General features: G+C 40.2%; 1 protein-coding gene across 4 annotated transcripts in view; it reads left to right on the top strand.

The window, feature by feature from the left end:
- Positions 1-20,395, top strand: part of ESD (esterase D) — a 678,542-nt gene that overhangs the window by 150,973 nt on the left and 507,174 nt on the right. Inside the window, exon 1 of one of the 4 annotated variants that reach the window (XM_044071585.1) lies at positions 16,652-16,770. The exons of the other annotated variants lie outside the window; for them this stretch is intronic. The gene's annotated coding sequence lies outside the window, so the exon portion shown is untranslated. Of the gene's footprint in view, positions 1-16,651; positions 16,771-20,395 lie in introns of those variants that run through there. 4 annotated transcript variants of the gene reach the window in all.

Here is a 20,395-nt window from a genome sequence, read left to right as displayed (position 1 = left end):
ACCTAGGAATTTTGTATTGGAGTCTGGGGAGATTGTGGTGCCATTATTAGCTTTTATGGACTAGTGGGGGAGAAAAGTAGCAACTTTGTTTTATGGGGTTTAAAATTAGATGACGATCAGAGAGCCAGTTTTCAACTGTGTTAAAAGTATTCTGGGATACTGTCCACAGATCTGACTGAGAGGTAGCAGAGCAAATCAGAGTGGAGTCATCCGCATACTGAATGCAGTTTGCATCTGGGATGACAGTGTAGAGGTCATTAATAAAAAATGGAGAACAGAAGACGTGCCAGTATTGAGCCCTGGGGGACTCCCAGGGTGTTAAGTAGGAGGTTGGATAGTTTGTTCTGCCATAGGATGGCCTGTTGTCTACCACTCAGGTAAGATTAGAACCATTGGAGAGCTTGATTATCTAGGTAGGTTGTTTTGAGGGTATGGAATAATAGCTGGTGATCAACCATATCCAACGCCTTGGAGAGATCCAAGAAGAGGGCTGAGGATAATTTGTTATTGTTACAATTATTGTTTATGGCATTAGAGAAGGCAAGAAGGGCTGAGGTAGTGCTGTGGTGAGGCCTGAAACCATGGTGAGAGTTGTCCAGTAGATTGTTCTGGATATAATGGTGAAGCAGTTGTCTATGTATGCATTTGTCCATAATTTTAGCCAGTGACGACAATATAGCTATGGGTCTGAAATTGGACAGTTCAGTGGACTGCCACATTTATGGAGTGGTATTACATGGAATATTTTCCAGATGGAGGGGATGGTGGCTTCTGCTATGGTTTGATTGAATAGAATGGAGACTGGGTATGATTTGGCAGGTGCAGCTTTTATTATTGTTTGTTATTATTTATAAAATGTTAATAAAGCATAAAAGGAAAAGGGGATTGTATTGTCTAGATCTAGGGATATAATTGCCCCCCTTTACTCAGCTATTAGGTTAATCATTGAGCTTAATGCCCCCTTTGGCATGCATCTCTCCAGGAACATGCAACAGCTGGACCACCCACAGAGTTACTTTACTAAAACTATACAAGGCTTAAACAATATGACATGGACCAAGTCAAAGTCTTGTCACTATACTAGGTATCCTAGTACCCAGTACTGATGGAGTTATTGTATATCAGCAAGTCAAATGTCTTCTGCAACATCAGTAGAATGGTTTGGAGGGGTAGGTATAGCTCACAGATGATATCTTTGTTCTGGAATAGACTCCCCATCCATGTAAAACAAAGCTCATCCCTGCCCATATTTAAGCAAAATTTGGATCTATGGATGGGAAACAGAAAATTTACCCTAGGGCTGCCTTTTGTACTACAAATGGACAAAGGCAACTCTTAAATGCTTTATCCCAATACATGAATTCCCTCAAATTATCTAAGGTATTATCCCAGTTAGTCTCATTAGGGGTAATATATATTTATCAGACATTGAACGAGTAAGGTCATTCTAATACTAAATGGGACAGGTTAATTCAAGCATCAAAAGGGAAATTTGCTAGGCTTAAAATGGCCTACATAGGCTTAAAATGGCCAGCAAGGGCAGCAAGCCTATTACTTACCTATGAACATACGAATCTATGGATGTCTAAATAATCTGTACCTTCCAAAGGGTATATTCAATGTACCCAGTCCTGAGTTTGTTTCATCTAGCTTTACCTGTGACAAACTTGCATCTACTACTGATAAATAATTGGCTTTCAACATTCTTGAGACTACCTCTCAACTGTAACTGTAAGCAATGCCCTATCTTAGTCATTCTACTTAGATCTTATGGATACCATTTTTCACAACACTAGCTGCACTATTCTCCCAGTCTGTTAGATCTACATGCGTGATTATGAAACCTAAGCTTTCTGTTCATTTAATTTCTGTTCTACTTTAATCATTAGAACTATTCCTACTTTACTTGCAGCCTTTATCACTGACATTGTTTCAAGATTTATTTGCATTTAATATTCTCTGGGCTAATTTCCTAAGCCTATGAATGAATCAGCATAATCATTCTGGATTATCAGTGCTTTTGCTCTGTACAATACTTGAGATGTCTCCTTGACCGTGCTGTGTGACTGATTGCCTATATATTCAATCGTTGCTCTTCCTGTGTAATTGTTTAACCATTCCTAGCTCTTTGTGACCCCAAACAACCCAAAATATTAGGAAAATTAGCTTCTTTATGAGCTACAGTTTGAAAAGATCATGATTGCCTTACTTTTGTATTCATGTCCTAGCAGCATTTGACCAAATTGTTCTGTCCAGTAGCTGATGTACTTTAACCACATGCAAGTATGTCTCTTGCCGGAGTCATATGTTCTCAAAGCTCTAAAATATGATGATACCAATTATTTCTTTCTTTTTCTTCTTCTTTGTCTAGTTTAAAGGCTGAATTCTGTCTACTAATTCTCATTATTTCTTTCCAACAGTCTCACCTATAAACATGTCTCAGTGCTTCAGGTTCTTCAAGTGCATTTTCAGATTTCACTGTTATCAAATCTCTTCATTTCAACTACCCACAGATAATGTGCTTTTATGCATCAGTTCAACAACAGACAACTTAGTTTTACCACACATGTTTTCTATTTTCATGTCCTGGCAAAATTGTACTTTATAACACATAGCTAGTAGCTTAGCACAGTCCAGCCACAAGGTTGCTGCTTCTGGAACTGTTTGTAGTGGCTTGTTTGTTCTGAACACATTTTCCAGGCCACCTTGGATTGGAAGGGGCATGTCTGCACTTTTGTGAGAGAATTGTGCTGATTGGACAATATCTGATAAAGGGAGTTTGGTCTAGGTTTTGGAATAAGCATGCTCATTGGTCCTTTTGAATCTTTTTACATTTTTTTAAAGTTTTTGGCTTCTGGTGTTTAGGTCCTGCATTTGATCAGTTTTCTGCTTGTTTGTACTGAGCTGAACTGGGGTGGGCTACCAGCCACAACTCTGAGCCTAGATACCAGACGACTAGAAGCTTCTGAGCTTAAAAAAAAACAATAAGTTGCTTGTTTTTTTTTTTTTTTTGCTTACTTATACTATTTACTGTACTTTATTTATTGCCTGATGCCTACTTTTATATTGTATTTATTTACTGCATACTAAACTACACTGTTCTACTGCAATTGTCTGCTTTACTATGCCAGTTAAATCAAATTGTATTGTTCTTTTCACTATTCACAAAGCTTTTTTTGTTAGTTCCACTGTCTGTTAAATATTTACTGGTATTTTCCACTGTTTTAAGCTATCTGTTCTACTGGTTTTGGTTTTCCCACCAGGTAGTGTTTAAATAATTGATCTGTTAACTGTTTAAAACATTCTTTACAACCTTCTATACTGATTCTCTTCTGTTGTAAACATTTTTAGTGTGTCACTGCTATTTTTCTGCTGTTTTAAACATTCTCTAGTGATTCCCACTGAAAGTAGGGTAGCTAGTAGCTGTAGCATAGTCCAGATATAGGCTTGCTGCTTCTGCAACTGTTTGTAGTGGTTTGTTTGTTCTGAGCACATTTTACAGGCCATCTTGGATTGGAAGGGGCCTGTCTGCACTTTTGTGAGAGAATTGTGGATGTTTGGGACCTGTCTAGTAAAGGTAGTACAGTCTAAAGTTTGGAAAAAGCATCCTTATTGTTCCTTCTGAATCAAGGAAATTCAAGATTTTAGCTTCTGGTATTTAGGTCCTGCATTTGAGCAAGTTTCTGCTCGTTTGCAGGTTGTGCAGCACTGACACCAAAGCCAGACAGTTGAAGTCAACAAATTTTCCCTAAAACCCAGGCAGAAATATCCATCCACTGAGCTCCTCTGTGATTGATTCTACACAGCCACCCCTAGTAACAACAGTCTTCAACCTAACATTATGGACAGTTGGACTACCCTTGTTTCTCCTGCCAACCTTGTTGACTTGAATCTCTTGAGGCAGTGTAGTAATTGCCTCATGTACACAGACAACCCTCTGCTAATAACACACTCTGTACTAGGGTGTGAGAGACGTATTTACATCAAGAATCTAGAATCCATGCTCTCTCTCACTCAAAACAGTAACACGGAGAAGGTTGCCAACTCACCCACCACTACATATGCTTATAGTATCAATACTCATACACATAGTATGCATCAAACACGTAAATCCAAATACACGGAGGTTCTCATAGGTTCATAGATTAGTACTAAGCTAACTGCCCTTGCGAGCCATTTTAAGCCTAGCCAATTATCCTTTGTGAGACTCAAACCCCGCACCTTGTGTTTGTAAGGCAAACACCTTAACCATTAGGCCCCCATCCAACCATGTGTCTCAGTCCCAAAAGACTTAATGAAACACCAGAGACTTCCAAAACACAAGACTGTTACAACTAACACAGTCCCAACAGCACCCATGACACATAGCAACACCAGTGTCTCTCCCACCAAGCCAGTAAGTCGTAACACTCAAAAAAACTAATTTTCTTGTCATTGGAGTCTCAATAATGTGACACATGGATGTCCCACTCACCAGGTTGGACAAAAAGTAAGTCACGGTCAGCTGCCTGTCCGGTGCCAGGATTCATCAGATCACACATGCACTCAGGTCTCTCAGCAACAAGTACCATTATGACTCTGTCATAGTTCATGTTGGTGTGAATGACCTGAGACGTACTTCACTGGAATATATGAACAGAGAGTGGCTGAGCTCTCGGAGTATGTTTCCCAGGCAGGTATGTCCCTAGCTTTGAGCAGCACACTACCCTCACCTAGAATGGTACCACAGTATAAACAAAAAAATGATTGATTTTAATAATTGGCTCAGTTTTTAGTGTCATTCAAAGGGAGTCCATTTCCTGTCAGCCTGGGAAGCCATGGTCGATAAACCTCGCTGATTTGCCAGAGACGGTTTGCACCTGGCAACTCTAGGCTTTCAGCTGCTGGCAAAGGTTCTTGCTTCCCACATAGTGCCTTTTTAGGCAAGGTCTCAAAAACAATATTACCAATGTGAAATTAACCAATCAGAACAAAATAAGGGTCATGCTGCTAAATGCTAGGAGCTTAAACCAAAAACTGCACTGTCTGGAAGCACTGCTATCACTAGAAGATGTAGATGTCTGTGCAATCACAGAAACCTGGTTCAAGGCCTCAGAGACTACCCCAGCCTTGCAAAGCTAAAATGCCTTCCACATCTTTAGACCAGAAAATGAACATGTAAGAACCAAAGGAGATGGTGCTTTAATGTATATTGGAGATAGATTCACCTCCCGTCTAGTTAGACTGGACAACTCCATCGAGTTACTCCAGGTCCAGGTTACAGTGAGTAAGACGCCCATTCAAGTCATAGCCAGTTATAGATCCCCTCCATGGGTCACAACACCCATGAAGCTTACTTTACCAAAATGGAGACAATCCAAATTTTACCGAACACACTGGTTATGGGGGATTTTGATTATTCCGCCATCAACTGGGAAACCTATGCTAGCCGTAACTCACTAGTGCAAAAGTTCCTTGACTTTTTAATTCAAATGCTCTGGAACAAATTTTCCATACCCCAAAAAGGGGAGCAAACATTCTGGATCTGGTCCTCACCAACATGTCAAACAGATGCACTACTGCAACTGTCGAAGCCTCATTACTTAAAACAAACCACAAATCATTCACCTTCAAGCTGACACTAACACCAGAACTCACAAAGGGTGAGATCAGACTAAAAAACTTCACCAAGGTAAACTATACCCTCCTAGGTGAAGGTATAAATGCATTCCAAGCTGCACCCCAAGCTGGAAGTGGTAACTACTCTGAAGCTTACACTAAAGCCCTGTACAATCACTTGCATAAGTGTATAAACTCAGCTGTACCAGAAAGAATCAAAGGCATAGCCTCAGGTAAAAACAAGCTGCCATGGTGGACATCCAGCATCAACAAACTTTGCAATAAATACAAAAAGTTGCTGTCCAAGAAAACAAAGGCAAGGCGCCAACAATGGAAAAGCACCTTCCTCAGCCTCAACAGGCAAATAAGATAACTTGTCAAATCCTCTAAGGGCTCCTTCAAGAGAAACTTAGCAAGTACAGTCAAGTATAACCATAAGGCCTTTTACAGCTATGTACATAACCTAAAGGGTAGGACCCAAGAGAACTAGTGGCCAACAGTATCACACACACTGACCCCACAGAGATAGCAAACCTGCTAGTGGATAAGTTTGGCAAAAACTTCACTCCCTTATCCCCTCCTAACATGCAACAAACCTTCCCTCAACCCCCCCCCACCCTGCATATTTGCAGATTAGGACCTCAAGGCCTTGTCCAAAGCAAAAACATAGCCACTATGGATCCAGATGACATCCCAGGCTGTCTTCTAAACAGGCTAAAACATGAACTAGCATCACCACTAAGTACCCTCTTCAACCATTGCCTAACCACAAGCTTTGTTCCTATGGAATGGAGAACAGCAACAGTTATTCCCCTCCACAAAGGTGGCCTTGCAACAGACCTGGGGAATTACAGACCCATAAGCCCGACCAGCCTCCTCTGTAAGGCCATGGAATGCATCATTATGGACCTCATAAATAAAGACATAGGTGACCTCCAAACCCTAGATCCTACCCAATTCGGCTTCATGAAAGGCAGATCCTGCTTGTTAAATCTGGTGGATTTCTTTGAAAATGTGACCAAGGCCATTGACAAGGGCAAATCTGTGCACACAGCATACCTCGACCTGGTAAAGGCTTTTGACACATCCCACATTCAGTTATTACTGATAAACTTAGCAAACTGAATGTAAACCCCTTCATTGTAAGATGGGTTGCCAACTGGCTCACATACCAGACACATACTATCAAAGTGGGTGATTCCACATCAACCAGCAGACCTGCTACCAGTGGGGTACAACAGGGGTCAGTGTCGGGCCCCCTACTGTTAGGTATATACTTCTCAGAAGTTCAGGTCAAAACTAAGGGGTTGTGGCTGACCAAGTCTGCAGACAACTGCAAACTAGGTGCAATTATTGAATCCCCAAATCATGTCAGTATACTCCAGGAGGGTCTCATGCAGACCAGCAACTGGTGTATTAATCACGGTCTCAAACTGAATGCAAAGAAATGCATCATCATTCCCATCAGCACAAACAATATCCCCTCATACTATCAAATCAACAACAATACCCTAAGTACCCATGAAGTGGTAAGGTCCTGGGATCACAAGTTGTCTCTGACCTTAACTTTGACCACCATGTGTCTACTGTAGTAAGGAAAGTTTTTTTTATGTAGTACATTTGATTATTAAAGGCATCACCTTGAGAACAAAATAAGTTATAACCCCCCCTCCCCCTTATACTTGGCACTTATCTGGCCCATAATTGAGTACAATACCCCATTTGGCATGTACAGTACTAAGCACCTGCAACAATTAGAGAGACCTCAGATATTTCTAACAAAGTATATCAAGGGGCTCCATCATGTGCCTTACACAGACTGACTAAAGTCCCTGCCACTATACTCCATATCATTTAGACTTCTTAGGGGAGACTTATGCCTGGCCTACAGAGCAATCCATGACCCAAACCTAATGAACTTGCTGCGTATCCATTAATTAAACAGGACTAGGGCTACCAGTTCCAGGGACCCAAATATGGCCTAAGACTTAAATAGGACATGTTGGAAGGACAGATTTATCTCCCAGTGACTTCTGCATCTTTGGAACAGGCTAACAATTCATCACCTCTGTGACACTGTTCAAGAGAAACCTGGATGAGTGGATGGGACAACACAAATTCTTACCAGGGATAGAGCTCAGAACCCTCCTGGACATGGTCAGTCATCACTAAATGCAATATGGGGTATTAACTAGCATTTCTATATTATTATATTGGGATGAAATGGCTATACTTAAAATGACCTTCAGGTTAATAGTCTAGTAATCTCCTATGCTCTCCTATATTCTGCAAGATGGGTTAAATCAAGCACAAACTTTCCTTTTATGCTTATAGCCACAGCTACTGCATAAGTACTGAATTAACTGAAGACTATTCTTTCCAACATTCTGCATCCTTGCATGGTTCTCTTTTTTATAACCAATTACTGATGTGATATATTCTGACTTTATTTCTCATTTTGCTGTATTTTACTCACATTATATGTTGCACCCTTTCCTCAACTAGTTCTTTCAACTGAGTACTAGTAACTTCACTTGCTCTGCATACATCTATAGTTTGGATTCAAAGACTGAGGTATTTTGTGCCTTCAAATGACATAATTTCATGTTGTTTTCCTGTGAAAGTACTGCTCTGCTATGCAAATGCTTAATGTTGAGCTGCTGTGTAATACCCTAAACCGTACAGTAAAGCATGTCGTAGCAGAGAAAATACACCACCAAGCACTGATCTCAGGCACCTGCAGAAATGAAGCTAAAAGGAAGAGCTTAGAATAACACAAATGTTTTTTGCCTCTCAGTGGAGAGTGGGTATTATCTGGCAGAGACATCTGCTTCTCTGTGTAATCGAAATATTTGACTGATAGTACAGACTCTGGGTGATTGCCAGCCAGAAAGACAACTAGAAGAGATATTTTCCACTCAGTGCAGAGGGAGTATTTGACAGTAGGGAAGGTTTGGATGTTGCCATTTGGAGAATGTACTAGAAGAGATTATGGAACAAGAGCAGCATACCTAAGGATCCAAGTGAAGTATTACTTGGACAACCTGAGACCTATTTGGAATTTTTGGTGTATGACAAAGTAGAAGTGTAAAACGACTTTTGAAAATAATTTTTTTCCTGGTGATATAAGCCTTGTATTCATTTTACCTTTTTCCACTATAAAGTATACAAAGATAAAGGGTTCTAGCTACAGTTTTCAGTGGGCATAATGTAGCTATTATATCAAACTTCAATACCATTTCTTTCCTAGTTTGCATTCAAGTCCGGCTACATATTTTACTAATATACCCAACTGAAAAGAGCAAGAGACTTGTTTTTGTGTGAATGAACTGTTACCCTTAGATTTATCAAAATGAAGAAGATTGTGGAAGCTGTAGTGCAAAATGACATAACCATCATACAGTCTATGAAGTTCTTTTATTTTAATTTAGGGGGAATGAAAAAAGGAATCAGCTGTTTCTTCTTCCTTTTTTATTTCTAATTATATTATGTGCACGAAATTGTTTAGTGAACAATTTTTATTGCACATTTGAAGCAAAGGTGTTTAACATAGCTCTCAACCTTGTACTCCAAACAGACACAAAGCAAAATATAATTAGGGGGATAGTCCCAAAATTAGTAACACTTGTAAATAATGATACCATTAACCTAAAAATTCTCAAAAGAATTTCCAATTTTAAATAGGGCAAACTTTTGAACCAAGGCATCCCTGCAAATTAGAGACAGTTTTAAGGCACTCGCAGCATCTGTGCTTTTTCTCACACAGCCATGGGGTCTGGAACATAGTCATTTAGTTAACAGTATTATAATACGGCACTGCCTCAGTAAGTGGCATGCCTTTACAAATAATGTGACATGGACAGACAGTATAGCTAGTCTGCAATCTGTCCATTTTATTCATATAACATGTACCATACCTGTATTATATTATTATACACTGGAATGCAAAAGGTAGCAGTGCACTAACACATACATGCCCTTGGATATGGACCAGTATGTGAACTGGTAAATGCCATCTTGTGCTGCATAAAACACACATTAAAAGGCATAAAAGGAAAGTTGTTGTTATGTCTTTCGGCTTTTCTCGGTTAGGGGTTGCCACAGCGGAACTCCAGTCCGCTGATGATTGGCAGTAGATTTTTACATGCTGAGTTGCCAGCCCTGACACACAACCTTCAACGAAGGTATGCTCATTCACGCATGTCTCCCCACAGAAGACGCTCTAGCTGAGAATCGAACAGGACAACGTCTATCTGTGAGACGACAACTCTACCGCAGCACCACCACCGTGTTGTCATTAATATTTCTATTAAGTTTTAAACCTTAACCAGTCCATGCCATCTGTCATTCAAGTCGAGGCCTTATTTTTTTATTAAGAAAAGAAATAATTTTATAACTTGTAGCACATGTTACCATATTTCCATTTGACACCAATAGCTTCTTATCAGAAGTGGCTATTTTTTTTTTGATCAAGGTAGATCAGTTCATCTGAACCATTTTCAGGTTCAGACCAGGGTTACAAAATTGCATACATAATTGTGTTATAGAATAGACCAGATTAAACATATTATAAAAAACTACAGTTGTTCATACAATTATTAATAATCAAAAGGACTGATTATACATGTTGAGACTGAGTAAAGTGACAGTTGTAATATGAGGGGTGTTTTGACGTATGTTGGCTAGGTACAGTATAAGGAAGGGATGGGAGGATAGCAGGAGAAAGGGAAACAGTGAAAGTGAAAAGGTGGGACAGTAAGGACAGGGAATGAAGGTGATGGAAAGAAGAGAAGAAGAAGGAAAGGGAGAGTTATATATAAGGTGGCAAAACGTGAAGGAGAAAAAGGGGTTAAGAAGTTTTCTATACGGGGATGGAGTATGCAGAAGAAGAGGTTAGGCAAATACAGAAGAGGGGTGAGAGAGAGCAATGTTGAAAAAGTGTGTGTGTGTGTGTGTGTGTGTGTGTGTGTGTGTGTGTGTGTGTGTGTGTGTGTATAATATATATATATATATATATATATATATATATATATATATATATATATATATATATATAAACATAAGAAGGAGTTGTATTAGTATCTTGATTTTAGATCAGACTAAAACTTTAGAAATAAGGTGGGAAGGGATTTTATGTGAGGTGGGATGGAATACCAAACCTTTTCAGCAACAATGGAGAAGGAGTGGTCAGTAGAATGCAGATTGGTAGCAAGTGTAGGAAGTGACCTTAGGTTGCAGGGTTTAGATTTCTCATATAGGCAGTTGGATAGATAGGAAAAATACTCTGTCTACTTTAAAAAACTAGGTTAAGCTATTAACAAGTATTGTGGTTCTGGAGTATAGTGAGAGCCATGGAGAAGAAGTTATCAGTAGAATGCAGTTTGGTGGTAAGTGTAGGGAGTGACTTTAGGTTGTAAGGGTTAGATTTCTCATATAGTCATTTGGATGGGTTGGAAAAAGTACTCTGTTAAACATTAGACTAGGCTATTAACAACTACTGTGGTTCTGAGGCGCAGTGGGTGCCATTTGGATTTCGAAAGTATAAAACAGTGGTGCTCTGTTCTACCAAGGCTGGGGAGAGATTGGGCTTTTTGTTAGATTTTACTGTAAAAGTAACCAGGCTGTGATCACTTAAACTAGGAGGGAGGCTTGTGAGGTTACAAATTATGCTAGGGCTATTTGTCTGTACCAGGTCAATTAAGACAGTGGTTTCCTGATTGGCGGTTAAGTCTAGTGTGTTCAGTTATAAGTTGGGCAAAGGTGTAGCTAGTTGTGATGTCATGTATGTCAGTGTTCATGGGGTTCAACATATTTATATTGAAGATCCTAGCATGAGTATATTATTTTTTTTGGTTTATTTTGCTTCATTATATCACAAAAATTCAAAATAAATGGCAGTATTATTCCATGGTTTGGAACCTGAGTCCTTAATCAAATGACTTACCAGTTAATGACAACAGCACATGCAAGGGCAGGTCTGAGAAACACAATGCTACCAAGCTGGCTGCATGAGAGATTCACCATTGCTGGCCACTTGTTATGCATATTTTCATTCTGAAGTCAGGAGTAATACCAAGCTAGAAGAATGTCTGCGAAATGTGGTGATGCCAGGCTGAACAAATCTGAATATATATATATATAATGTGACACTTTTCTTTGTCCAGATGTCAAAGGAAGGGGAGTTGAACTGATTCTCTACATATGATGGCTTCTTCTCATGACACAACAAACAAGGACAAAAGAGTGGTGGAACAAGAAAAAAAACATGGAGGAATTTTGACAAACTCTGGTGACTGTGGTATTTGGTGAGAGAAGCTGGTTTACTGACATGTTTCTTTAGCAATGATAATGACAGGGAGGGACACCAGAACTGGCAAAGTATGTTATACTATATAATTGCATGATATAGCAGCTGAACAGCAGTAGTTGCTGTGGTTGACGACGCTTGCCTGTGGAATCATCCTTTCTGTGAGACCTAGTTATTTCTTTTGAGGCACAGTTTTCTTGTAGTAAGCTAGTCAGGAAACTCAACTATCTGGAGTTAGGTTTTTCTGTATGCATCTTATGTTTATTGCAAAACTACATATATTTGCACTGTTTATTTTTTTTTATTATTATTAAACAAAAATCCATATATTTGCTTTAAGCTCTTGTGGTTGGTATTTATTTAATATTTATGCACAATTGATTAGCTGAGAAGAGGGTAACCATTACTGACACTGTTTAACACACTGTGGGACACATCCTCAAATTTACTTTGTATCATTACAAGTGAAAGAGAGATTGTTTGACAATATTAGATCAGACAGGTAACTGGACGTTTCTTGCTTTTTCTAGTCTTGTGGCAATACAACCAGACCAGTAAGAATGCTGTGGGGAACTGGAGAATTTTGCCACCATCCCCTGGGATGTGTGTGTGTGTGTGTGTGTGTGTGTGTGTGTGTGTGTGTGTGTATGTGTAAATAATACTCCTGTGTAAAAGGCAGTGACCATGGATAAAGGGGGCACTGGAAGACATTTTTTTTTCACAGAGAGACTGGTAGAGCTTTATAACTGAACAGTGCACAATCTGATTTGGGTGTAGATGTAGATGCCCATATTCAGGACAGCAGTGCATATTCCCATTATGCTCTTGAAGCCAGGTTTTATTTTGTGGATTAATAATTGAAACAGATATTTTTGCAATTTCTTGCTATCATTTAATTCTTTGTGAAGACAATGGCAATACCTCTTCCTTCCCATTTGGTGATATTGGTGCCACCTGTCATCTATATTTGTTACAGGCATAATATGAACAGTTGTGATGGGAAACAAAAATAAATGAGCACAATCCACATAGAACATAATACAAGATGTTGTTTTGCTTTGGTTTTGGTAGGTCCTTATGAAGAACTGCAGTATTTTGGTATTTACGTTAACACCAAACAATCTAAATGACCTACATACCACTGCATGATAGTAGCTGACACATTTAATATTGCTGTCGAAAACTGTAGTTAATGTTTGCACTATAAGATGTACAGCCTGACAGATACTGAGGGCTACTTATTTGTTAATTGTGCAGCTAAGCATAGTTGCCATACTTTTATGAAAGTCTAAAAAAATTAAAAAAAAATAAAAAAAGCACCTTGAAAGGAATTACCTGCTGTCATATAAAAGCTCAAGTCTAGAACTGGCAGAATAAAAGTTTTGCTGCCCGAGCTCTAAACTTTCAAAGCATAGCTTTCAACCTCTTACAACAAAAAATCTGGACGTAGCCAAAAATAATGGAGGGACAAAGCTTCAAAAATAGAGACAAATTTTAAATACTGTTTTTAAAAACTTAGAAAGTTGCTGGAATAAAATATATTGTGTTACCATGCATTTTCTGAAGGATATAAAGTCTGAAATTCAAATGACTGTCATTATTTGTTGAACTCAGACCTCATTAATTGGCCACAAAAATCCAGAAAATCTCAAATTGTATGAGGAACAGACCAAAAATATGAGGCTAAAATCCGGACATTCTGCAGGAATCTGTACAGTTGTGAGGTATGTGAATCCAACATATAAAACATTAATTGTGAAATTATTGCTTATTTTTAATATTTTGTTTGTTTTACATGAAAGCATTACTCTAAAGACATTAATGATATTGTCATTGTAAAGCTGCATTTTTTTCCCCTGAACAACAACACTGTTGTTAACATGCTTTGGAATCTAGGAAGGTAAGCTGATAGATAACATTCCAAAATAATATATTAACAATTTGTGCTTGAAACATCAGATATTTAACAAGTTGAACTAATATTGAGAAGTACTGCTATTGCTGCACATACAGCAGGGAGTTTTCTAAAAGTAAGCTGTTTCTAATAAATGTGGAGTCTCTATCATCAGAACTGAGTTGCTGCTAAGTGAAAGATGTTTTTGAACTGTGGTCCTAATCATACCTCTAAACTACACAAATTTTCACAGAATGTTCAGATTTTTGCCTTATATTTTTTGTCCATTTTTTTATAAAATTATGATTTTTCTGGCAAATTATTAAAAACTGAAGTCAGAAAATGACAGATATTTGAGTTTCAGCCTTCATACCCATCAGAAAATGTATGCTAATGTAAAACCTGTTAGTCTATCATAAGGTGACCAACTGTCCCGGTTTTTCCAGGACAGTCCTGGTTTGGAAGTTTGTGTCCCAGAATCCCAAAAATAGTCTTTGGGACACAGAACTGTCCCAGTTTAGACTGCTCAGTCTAAATGGTGACCTGGCTTTCCAGGGCGGCCAGCCACCCTGCTTTCCCATCCTGAGCAGCTCTGGAGACTTTGCAATTTTTCAGGGATGCCATTGGGTATGGGGTAAGGTCGGATGCCTTTGCCCTGGCAGGAGACTTCTAGCCCTTCAGTCGATCCCTGAAGGACTTCCATCGTGCGGGGGCTCTGTCTGACCCCACTCACCCAGGTAGGAGCTCTCCAGGCCTCACACCCATCTGCCTGGTGCTCCCTTTCTGACTTATGTCAGTGCCGACCCCTACACGCCTCCCCTTCCACCTGGCCAAGAGATCTTCCCCGGCTGTGGCCGCCCCATGTTGGGGGACTCCACCACCTCCATGTTTCCTGCAGGCTGCCAAATTGTGCCGGATCGCTAATGCCCTCGGACCCTCCCAGGGGAGCTTCCCTCCGATCTTCTCTGCACCTCCAGAACTCCCCTCAGCCCTGCTTTCCCAATCAGAGCAGTTCTTGGGACTTTGAGATTTTTCAAGGATGCCATTGGTTATGGGGTGAAGTTCGGTGCCTTCCCCCCAGCAGGAGCTCTCCAGGCCCCTCCACCATCCACCCTGGCACTTCCTCAAGGACTTCCATCATGGGGAGCTCTGCCTGACTCCACTCGCCCAGTCAGGAGCTCTCCAGACCCTGCCACTGTCTGCCAGTCACTTCCTTAAGGACTTCTGTCAAGGGGGGGCTGTGCCTGACCCTGCTCACCCAGGCAGGAGCTCTTCAGGCCCCACTGCTGTCTGCTCCAGCACTCACTTAAGGACTTTTGTTGTGGGGAGTTCTGCCTGATCCCCCCTCACCCAGACAGGTGCTCGCCCAGCCCTGCCACTATCTGCCTCTCTCCCTCTTCCAGACCTCCGTCACAGTGGGGGCATTGTCCGTACCTTATCACCCAGGCAGGAACTTCCTGTCCCAGCCACTTTCCACCTCTCTCTCCCTTCCAGACTTCCATCGGGAACAACGCCCTCCAGGCTTCCACTTCTACTCATGAGAAAGAGCTCTTTTCCAGGATTATGCATCTCCTGACTGCTGCCAAATCATGTAGTGCCACACGGGCCCTTGTAGCCTCTCAGTGGATCTTCCCAGCCTCATGGAACTCTGCTGAGCTGCAACGTTTCAGGAGAGTCCCTCATCCAGACTTCCATGACACTGGCTCTCCCGTTTGCTTGCACATATGGCTTTCAAACTAGCAGGGAAGATGGCCCTGGGTCCCCCCATCTCTGCGCTTTTTGCAGCACACCTCAGTTCCTCCCCCATGGTGCCAGGCGCTGACGATTGAAAGAATAATCGACTTAAACCGTTTAACCTATGAAACTGCCTCATTACTAGAGTCCTTTACAATATAGAAATTCTTCAGTAAAATATAAATTAAATGGCAGTAAACAATATTTGAAAACCCTGGAATAAGATCAGAAATTAACGCTCTGATGCCATGGGTTGGGTCAACCCCCACACTATTTATTTATTTTATTTACTTATTTTACATTTGTTGACTGGGATAGTCCGACTGGATACATGTCCATTTTCAGCGGAGGCCCGGGGAGAAAAGCTCCAAGGTCAGCAATTGGATTATAAAATACAGTAATTACAATAGTGTACATTTCTAAGCAAGCAGTTAAGTTTAAGATACAATATGTGTAGAGGTTACATTCATAAGTAAATTAAAGTGCTCTGTTTAAGATACAATATTTGCAGAGGTTACATTCATAAGTAAATTAAAGTGCTCCATGGTTAAAGAAAATCCTGAGAGTAGGACATTAGGTAACACACGTCAGCTAGCAATACTGTTATTACCTCATGTAGTATGTGACAGATGCAATATATACAGTGGTTACATGCCTAGACACATTTAGAGTGACAAAGCATGGCTTTCAATGTTTTACCTCCAAAATTTGGAAGAGGGAAATTGGGAAGGTACCAGAATCACTCTTACCTCTTAACTATTGGTATTAACTAAACAGTTGATATAAAAAGATGATATGAAGGTATATGTATTTGCATCTGTAATGATTCTCTGTATATATCGATGGTTATCAGTATTTAACAATTTGCCTCATTTCCTCGGGGGGGGGGGGGCAGAACACAATTTCGAATCAAAATCAGGTTCCTTTAAAAACAGGAACATTTGAGAAGTATGCTTGACGGTTTACATGTATGATAAAATAACACTGCACTTTGGAGACACAGTTGCACAACCAAGTTAAACAGATTCCAATCCACACTAGCCTGACAAACCAAAACACAGAGGGAAAAAAGTAACGACGTAAAGCGTATCTCTCAGCAAGCGGCGCTGTTTCTTTTTCTAGGGTGTACGCCGGCAGGTTAAGGGGGCGTTGCTGCTACGGCAAATTCTATTTTTGCAGTGGTCTGCTAAGAGAATAGGCTGAGTACTTTCAGTGCACATTGCAGCCGGTAGCTTAGGTTAGTAATGTTTGTGAGTTGCATTAATTTGTTTTGCTGTTTTCACGTTCTTTAGCATATAATATATTACTCAGTAAGGTATTTCAGGGTATTTTTGCACGTTTAATTTAGCAGGGCCAGGCTATGCACGTTTATTGCAGTGGCGGTTGTTGCGTTTCTTTAAAACGTGTCCGGTCACCATACGTATTCTCTAAGCAAGCCGGCCTATAAAGTTAATTCGGGAGTTTCAGGACATGGAAGACTTTGATACCTTTTTCTATATTAAATTTAGTGATATGTGGTCTTTTTACTGGGTTAGTACGGTTTTAATCACGTAAACACTCCTAAGCAGTCCTATTTTTGTAAGTTAATTAATAAGTGTAGGAGGAACAAGGCTAAATATGAGGTCGAGATGTACCTCCCCCCCCGATAAATATTTATCCTCTGTTTTGTTAATATTAAATTAATGTCTGCACAATTTCCACGCCTAGACTGTTTGAAAAAGCAAGTACGCTGGGGTTAGACTGCAAAGTTATTAAACCCCACCCCTTCCTCCATATTCCACAGTCCATGTCTGAACCTCTAATCTTTGTGGTGTTTAAACATATCTATTGAATAGTTTGTAGGAGAATTCGTTGTTTCTGCTGGGGGAGAAATGCATATTATTATCATACGTTTTTACATAGTGTTGTATATGTTCATAATTTAAACAGTTGCGTTTTTTGTTTAAACCAGGTGGGTCTTGACTCCTGCCGCTCTTGAACTGCACAAGATATAGTTTATTTCGATCACAGCAGTTCTGAAACTTACACTTGACAACCCCCCCCCCCCCCAAGCTGCCATGTTATTAACTGTTATCTTAACACGGCTAGGAACTAAGTATTTAATTATTACTTTTATCTTGCCTTTTCCCCAAGCTGTTGTATACAAGCGATGCCACGCTTCAGCACTGTCAGTGGAATATATTATAGTGTCAGCGAGTATGCATTTGGTTTACTGTTCATCCGTCTGATAGATGTGCTGCGGTAGCGTTGTCTCTCCTCACAGTAAGACGTTGTTCCATCGCGTTCGATTCTCAGAGCATCTTCTGTGCGGAGGCATAAGTAAATGGGGCGTGCCTTCGTTGAAGGTTGTGCGTCAGGGCTGGTAACCCGGTACGTAAAAATCCACTACCGAACATTAGCGGACCGCAGTTCCGCTGTGGCGACCCCCGAACCGGGAAAAGCCGAAAGACACAAACAAGTCTGATAGCCCCATTGTGTCTGATCTCAGTCCTCCATGGGATAGGAGAGCTGGAACTCTGTCCCATTGGTCTACCCTTCCCCTCCGTCCAGTTCTTGTGAGCACCTGGCTGTGCTTAATCTTAAGCTCTGTCCTGCACCCCCCCCCCCATGCTATTCACCATCTGCTCCTCAGAGGTGAAACAAGATGTCGGGGCACTAAATTTGCCGACACCTGCAAACTGGGTGCAATTTTCAAATCCACCTTGGATACATTGATAACCACAAGGGTGTGGATCAGATCAATACCTGATGTATCCATTCACAGGTTCACCTTAAATGCCAAAAATTGAGGTATAGCTGTCTTTAAGCTATTATTCCCTCCCCTTACCATATTACTGAGACTTCTCTCAAAACGGGTACAGTTACTTAGGAAATGGGCAGTACATTGATAGCAATCATTCTTTTGATTGCAATGTTTCAGTTACGCTTAGCCAAGGCAGGAGGATTTCCTAATCTGTATGGGGTTAGGCCTTCTGTGCTCTATAAAGTCCTGGTCCTCCTATATTTTCTTTGTTAGACCTATCCTTGAATAAACTGCCCATTTTGGAATATATCTTTTAGAGGACCTCGGCAAACTTGAAAACTCCTGAAGGTTCTGAGCAGGAAGATTTCTGGTCTACATAATCTTGAGCTGCTCTGGAAGATTAAAAGCCTTGTATATTGTTTTTTGTGTATAAAGTTGAGGAGTGATGTCCATTATCCCTTTGAGCACTTTTGAGTCCCAAATCTTTTTGACCCCCCTTGTCAGCAGAACTAGTGGTCTAACTCTCTGGCCAAAGACCTAGGTCTCCACCTTAAGGTAAACACTCAAGTGTTGACATGACAGATATGTAAGTTAATGCATTTCCTGTTTTTGGAGTGAACTCCCCTGTTCACATCTAAAAAGTAACACCATGTCTACCTTTAAAGTTTGTGGAAGTAATTGTCTTAATAGGGATAACTAACATGCACTCAGTACCAAGGGGTGTCACAGCTAATCTTCTTTATTGTCCTTTGACTGTAAGCTTAGTATGACCCAGTGACCTCTACAAAGTGTTTTCAGTTGCCTGGTGAAACTGCTAGACAGTGGGCAGCACCAGAAGGGTGCTAAATTCCAATTCTGGAATGCAGTGCAAGAATTAGAATGTATTTTCCCCCCCTCTGTGTACCTGCTTGCACACAGGTCACATCACTTCAGCAGTCATTCCTACACTGCACAACATGGCATGATTATTGATGAGAAAGTACTGAGCAGTACAAAGAGGTTGATTGAGTGTTGCACCTATAAAACTGTCGTACAGGTGTCTTAAAAAATGCACATCACTTGGACTGTAATTTTTACATACACATATGATTAAGTTGGCAGGAATGCTACTGTTGGTGTGGTATTTCAGATTCAGTGTGAAATTGAAGAAGAGACTATTCCTGCTAGTATGATTACAATGTAACCGAGGAATATTCTTGTAACAGCTGAACTGTGATTAAGCTTCAGCAGTCGGTAAATTATTTATTTTGTTACTGAGGAAGGTAAAGTGAGTCTTCCCTTTTGTGAACAAAATCATTTTTGTTTTATTTTAAATATTAATTTAACCTGATAACTAAACGATTCATATGACACAACTCTCAGCCTTTTACTTTTAGTTATGTGGACCAATCCATAAAGCATTTGGAAACAAAGGCCCGAAAGCTGGTGCTCATTTTAACTGTAGCAACTACTGATTATGAAAGTTGCCAGAATAAGAAAATTCCCAGAGTAAGAGAATATGAATTGACAAACTGTTTCTCAAGTAAAAGAAGTCTGTAGTTATTGCAGTTGTGAGTTTTTGAGAAGTCGCCCACTTTTTTTGAAAAAAATGTTTTCTGCAGCGTGTGCAAAATTTTGAGTCAGAATCTGGGGTTTCCTGAAAATCGGGGGTATTTAGACTATGTGCATTTCCAGACCCTTTTCTTTGACAGTTGTAGCTACAAGGCGAAAGTGACTGCAGTATCTGGTGTTTTGTGTGTGTGCGCGTGCAAGTGTACATATGTTCCTGTATAATGTTGGTGTGACACTTTGCTTGTTGATGAGTTATCACTGGATTTGGTTTCAGTGTATTGCTTTTCATTGATGAATCTTAAGTGAATTGAGCTGTGTTTGTTATAGGTAATCGCTACCATTGTGATTTTGTTATGTGTGTTCGTGATTCATTGTCTTGTTTTTTTTTTCCAGTATGGTAGTGGAATTAGAATGTAAGGGAGTATAGTGGGTGAAGCTCTTCTTTGGGTGTTGAAAGGAAGGAGTTGCAGCCCTCGAAAATTGTTTATGAAAAACATTTTGTCAGGTTACAGGTTTTGACTGTTTTTGTCCACTCTGTAAAGTGTAATGGAAGAATATGTGTAGCATG

This window comes from Protopterus annectens, chromosome 5.part0, assembly GCF_019279795.1.
Source record: "Protopterus annectens isolate FY-2018-M chromosome 5.part0, PAN1.0, whole genome shotgun sequence".
Taxonomy (NCBI): Eukaryota; Metazoa; Chordata; order Ceratodontiformes; family Protopteridae; genus Protopterus; species Protopterus annectens.
The sequence above is the reverse complement of the archived record's forward strand: the minus strand, read 5'-3'. Positions and strand labels throughout refer to the sequence as shown.